Source organism: Zea mays, chromosome 4 (assembly GCF_902167145.1).
Source record: "Zea mays cultivar B73 chromosome 4, Zm-B73-REFERENCE-NAM-5.0, whole genome shotgun sequence".
NCBI lineage: Eukaryota > Viridiplantae > Streptophyta > Magnoliopsida > Poales > Poaceae > Zea > Zea mays.
This window is the reverse complement of record NC_050099.1, coordinates 125,251,727-125,257,553: the sequence shown is the minus strand read 5'-3', so window position 1 is coordinate 125,257,553 and position 5,827 is coordinate 125,251,727.

Genomic DNA, 5,827 nt, shown 5'->3' with positions numbered 1-5,827 from the left:
TTGTCAGACCGAGGAAACAGAAGCTTTGGAAGATGTCAGATGATAAAGCCGAAGGGTCAAGAAACGAAGTTAAAAGGATCCTCAGTGCCGGAGTGATCAGAGAAGTAACATACCTAGAATGGCTAGCCAACACTGTTATGGTGAAGAAGGTCAATGGAAAGTGGAGAATGTGTATTAATTTCACAGATCTCAACAAGGCGCGCCCGAAGGATGAATTCCCCTTGTCAAGAATAGACTCCCTCATAGATGCAGCAGCCACTTCGGAGCTCATGAGCCTGCTGGACTGCTACTCATGCTGTCATCGGATCTGGATGAAGAAGGAAGATGAGCCTAAAACAAGCTTCATAACCACTAATGGAACTTATTGCTATCTTAGGATGCCCGAGGGGCTCAAGAATGTTAGAGTAATCTTCAGCAGGATGACTTCCAAATTTCTCTACACTCAGGTCGACAAGAATGTTTTGACATATGTTGAAGATATCATAGTTAAGAGCACGAAGCAAGAAAACCACATTGCTGATTTACAAGAAACATTTGCCAACTTCAGGAAGGTTGGCTTCAAGTTAAATCCGAAAAAATGTCTCTTCGGGGTGAAGAAGGGAAAATTTTCTTGGTTGTCTGGTATCAACAAAGGGGATTAAAGCTAACCCAAGCAAAATAGAAGCTATACTTCGGATGGAGCCACCAAAGTCAAGAAAAAGGTGCTAAGAGATTAACAGGAAGACTGGCATCATTGAATAGATTCATTTTAAGATCAGTAGAAAGGAATTTACCATTCTTCGAAGTACTAAAGTCAACCGAAGTCTTTCAATGGGGACCGGATCAACAAAAGGCCTTTGAAGATTTAAAACAATATCTTATACAGTTAACAACCTTGACTCCACCTTCATCAGGTGCTCCATTGCTATTGTATGTAGCTGCTTCCCACGCTGCAGTCAATGCAGCGCTGGTTCAACAAAAACAAGATGAACAATCAAAGAAGTAGGTCCCAGTTTACTTTGTCACCGAAGTATTAAGTCCATCAAAAACGAATTACACAGAGTTGGAGAAGGTATTGCATGCTGTATTGATGGCTTCCAGGAAATTTTGGCATTATTTTCAGTCTCACCATATAGTAGTACCTTCATCTCAACCCTTAAAGGACATCATAAGAAATAGAGAAGCTACAGGAAGGGTTGGCAAATGGGCTGCAGAGATGAACGAATTCACCATTGATTTTGTTCATAGATCCTCGATCCAATCTCAAGCACTAGCAGACTTCATTGTCTATTGGATGCCAGGGGCTCACGAAGAAGGATACCTAATAGATACCGAAGCCTGGACAATATTCTATGATGGATCATGGGGAACTTTCGGCACAGGTGCAGCCACTATCCTAATCTCACCATCAAAAATCAAAACCTCCTATGCAGCCAGATTGGAGTTCAATTGCACAAACAACATTGCAGAATACGAAGCCATCCTTTTGGGGCTTCAAAAGCTTAGGGTCATGGGGATAAGAATGGCAGTCCTTAAATCTGATTCCCAGGTCATCACAGGCCAGGTTGACAAAAGTAGCAAGGCAAGAGACCCGAAGCTTGAAAAATATATTGACACAGTCCGAAGGATGGAGACTTCTTTTGAAGGATTTTCAGTGAAAAAATATCCCAAGAGGAGACAATGAACAGATAGATTTATTAGCTATGTCAGTGGCACAGGGCTCTCGCTTCCTTCAAACGTATTCTTTGAAACACTCAAAGCACCTTCGGTCGAGCTCATGGAAAGAGTGGTGCTCACAATTTCACCTAGGCATAGTGAGGATTGGAGAACAGAAATTGTATCTTTCCTCCAGGGCAATTATCCTTCGGATGATGAAGTTTACATAAAAAGGATGCATGCCAGGACAAGGCCATATGTGATTATAGAAGGGGAATTGTTCAAACAAGGGGTTTGTTCCCACTATTGAAGTGCCTATCTAGAGTCGAAGGTTAAGAGTTGATGAAAGAACTATATTCGGGAATATGCGGATCCCACATCGGATCCAGACCACTCCTTGGAAAAGTTTTTAGTCAAGTATTCTATTGGCCGAAGGCAGCTTCGGATGCAGCGGATCTGGTACAATAATGTGAAAACTGTCAAAAGTGCACTAGAGATCAGAAGCAACCTTCATCTTTAACACAGCCGATTCAACCCACTTGGCCACTGCAAGGAATTTGAGATATGTCGTAGTAGCAGTGGAATATTTTTTAAAGTGGATCGAAGCTAAACCTCTAGCCACGATAACTTCGGCCACAATTCAAAAGTTTTTTTAGCAGAACATCATTTGTCGTTTGGGTGTGTCGAAGGCTATCACAGTTGACAATGGAGCACAATTTGATTCTGAAACATTTAAAACCTTCTGTGATCAAATTGGTACGAAGATACACTTTGCATCAGTGAGACATCCAGAATCCAATGGGTTGGTAGAGTGGGCCAATGGAGTTATCATCACAGGAATAATGAAATCAATCTTTAATCTACCAAAGGGAAAGTGGCCAGATGGATTGGTGAAAGTAGTGTGGAATCATAACACTGTTGTCTTGAGGTCAACAGGGTTCACTCCATTTAAGCTTTTATTCGGAGACGAAGCAATAACACCGGAAGAAGCAAGATAGGATCAATAAAGACTCTAGCTTAGGTAGAGGACGAAGACACTTCCAAAATATCAAAATACACCATATAAGGGGTCATACTTCAAGCAATAGACCACATCAATAAATACCAAGCTGAAACAGTCAAATGGCAAGACAAGAAAGTGAGACTAAAGAATATTAAGCTAGGACATTTCGTGCTTCGAAGAATAGCCAACCCAGACACAGTGGGGAAGTTACAACTCAAGTGGGAAGGTCCCTTCTTGGTCGTGTCTTCGTCAAGACCTGGATCGTACAGGTTGAAAGACATGGACGAGAATGATATTCCAAGATCCTGGAATGCAGATGAGCTTTGGAGATACTATGTGTAGCAACCATGTAATTTTCTTTCTTTTTCCTACAGCACCCTTTTCCTTTCAAGAGGGGAGAAAGGTTTTTAATAGGACCATAGGTTGTAATTTTTATTTTCCTTTCGCAGTCCTGACCAATACAAGGGCCATCTTCCCCCATATGTAAAATGTAAAGATCTAGGATTACACCATCGAGTGTAAAAATATGAAAAAAGCTCCAAAGTCATTCTTATGGGCATGCAGAGCTAAAATGCCACCTAAATCAAAGGTGAAGTAGCTCCAAAGTCGTTTCAATGGGATGCAGAGCTAAAATGCCACCTAAATCAAAGGCGAATAAGCTCCAAAGTCGTTCCTAAGGGGATGCAGAGCTTAGCTCCAAAGTCGTTCCTAAGGGAATGCAGAGCTAGAATACCACCTAAGTAAGAGGTTAAGAGACTCCAAAGTCATTCCTAAGGGGATGCAGAGTCTGGCTGTGTATGTGTGTGGGTTTTTTATCTTCGGCATACACTTGCATACTTCATCGCATCATCATTTGCATTCATACGAACATACTTTATACATCTGTAGCTTCATCACATCATGGCATATTGCATAAGACAAGAAGCTTTCTGCCTTCAGCGCGAAAATGCTTCGTTATGAACGAAGATGCTTCGATGTGAACGAAAAGAAGGGAAGGTGTGTTTTCCTTCGACTCAAAATAAACAAGCTGGTTTCGTCCACAACAAAGCAAACGACAGTAGACGAAGGTAAGATTACAAAGGTAATAGTATTTTATAAGCCAAACCCTTCAATGTTTCCATTACACTGATTTATATACCTAAATACATTTTTAGAACAAAAGTTACAAGAATTTTTCTAAGAGTACACCAAAATTTCTCAGCTTCGGTTCTTCACTCTTCGACGACATCAGGCTGAAAATTTTAACATATAAAGTGTTTTAACAGTTTGAAACAGAGAAAAACAGAAGTAGAAAGGTAAGGACATTATTTCGTACTTCGTCAAGAAGAGCTCGAGCTTCGTTTTCGGCCAGTTCTCGGACGCCCTTCGCGCAGATATGGGTAATATATCTATTACCCACGCTTCGAGCTTCGCTTGGAATATTCTCAAGGTCAGCTGGGGAGATAGTGAAGGTGGGCTTGTTGACATCTCTTAAATGCTTACACCCAGCTTTTGCAAATATATTAGTTGTTCCTCGGGTGGCCACTAGGGCACAAAAATCTCCGTGCCCCTCCATCACTTCGTCGAATTCATTGTTTTATTTTTGCACAAACTCAAGCACCTTCGAAATATCATCGGTAGAATATTTATCTTCTCCTGACATTGCCCCGACTGAACTAAAAATCACGCGCAGACGAAGGGAGCATCGAGCCGCGAAGCCAGAGCAGGTGTCCCGAAGCATTTTAAGGGCTTCAGATAATTTAGAACTTTTCTCTTCTTCGGCTTTGACTTTATCTTTTAAACCTTTAACCTCATGCTCATAACGGATTCTAGCTTCCTTTAAATTTGAATGTGCTTCTTCAAGCTATTTGTTTTGATCAGAAACTCAAGTAGCTTGATCCTTAATCCGAAGGTGAGCTTTGGCCAAGTCTGCTTCGGCAGTCCTAATCTTTGAATCTTTTCTTCAAGAATATTTTCAGGTTTTTCACTCTTCCTTCCAAGTTATTGATAACAAGCTCATTTTTCTATCTTTGTATTCCTATTGCAGCTTTAAAGCTTTGTTCAATAGTAGGCTATGTTAAAAAAACCGAAGTCACGTTAGCCCGAAACTCACGAAATTTAAAACTTAATAAGCCAAAGAGGTAAACATTAAAGTTTATACCTTAAAATTCAAATAGAACAAGCTCCTAGTAATATGTTGTCTCCTATAATTGTTGAGATCTCGATCGAGCTTCGAAAATCCGATACTCCTTGATAAAGTATTGATAATTTTTGCTCTGGCACAGTCAGGGATCCAGGCTTGTAGCCGTCAGCAATAGTGAATTCTTTTAACTCACAGATATCTTCTACAAAGAGTTCCTGGTCATGCAAGTGTTGTAGGTCCAACTCTATATCCTCCGAAGAAGCTCCTTCCAATTCTTTCATTTCTAAGGGCAAAGCCCTATCAGTAGTCACTTCAGCCATTTCTTTCTCGGGAACCACATCAGCTATAATCCTGTCAATTTCTAACATTGTGGTTCCAAGAGGGCCTCTGCTATTTTTAGCTTTAGGGGCAACTTCATCAGCTTCGGCATCAGCATTGACTTCGACATTAGCAGGGGCAACACTTTTTTCCGCCGAGACTGGGGGCGGGGTCTTATGAATAGCCTTCATTACAGCCATCATCTGTTGTTTCTTCTGACCCCCCCCCCCCCCCGCATTTTGCCCAGTTGCCAAAGCAGTCTTCTTCCCTTCTGCGCTTTTTCAGTCCCCTTCTCCTTTAACTGCAATAAGCTAGTCAGATTGACCCCAGGGGACTTAGCATAGCAAACAGGAAGGGTTCAGTCATTACCTTCAATAATTCCATAATACCGGCAGAGGAGGACGAAGAGGTGTCGACAGTCTTCTCTGGTACATCTTGTACCTTTGCCTCGACAGGGGCCGAGATTGAGAACTTTCGTTTTTTTGGGAGCCGAATCCTTTGGCTCTGCTGATTTTTTTTTGTTTTTTAGCAGCCCTCTGATCTTTTTCAATGAATCGCATGGCTTGTCTTTCCAAAATACTTACAACCCTCTTTTTATTTGCTCCCCCGGCTCCTACGTCAAGTCTTTCATAATCTAGGTATTTGAAGTTAAGAGCGTCCATTACTCGGTTTAGTCTTCGTTTTTTCCGAGTGCCGAAGGTAGCTTTCAACAATTGATCTTTCTTCTTCATATAATTCCCAATGATCTC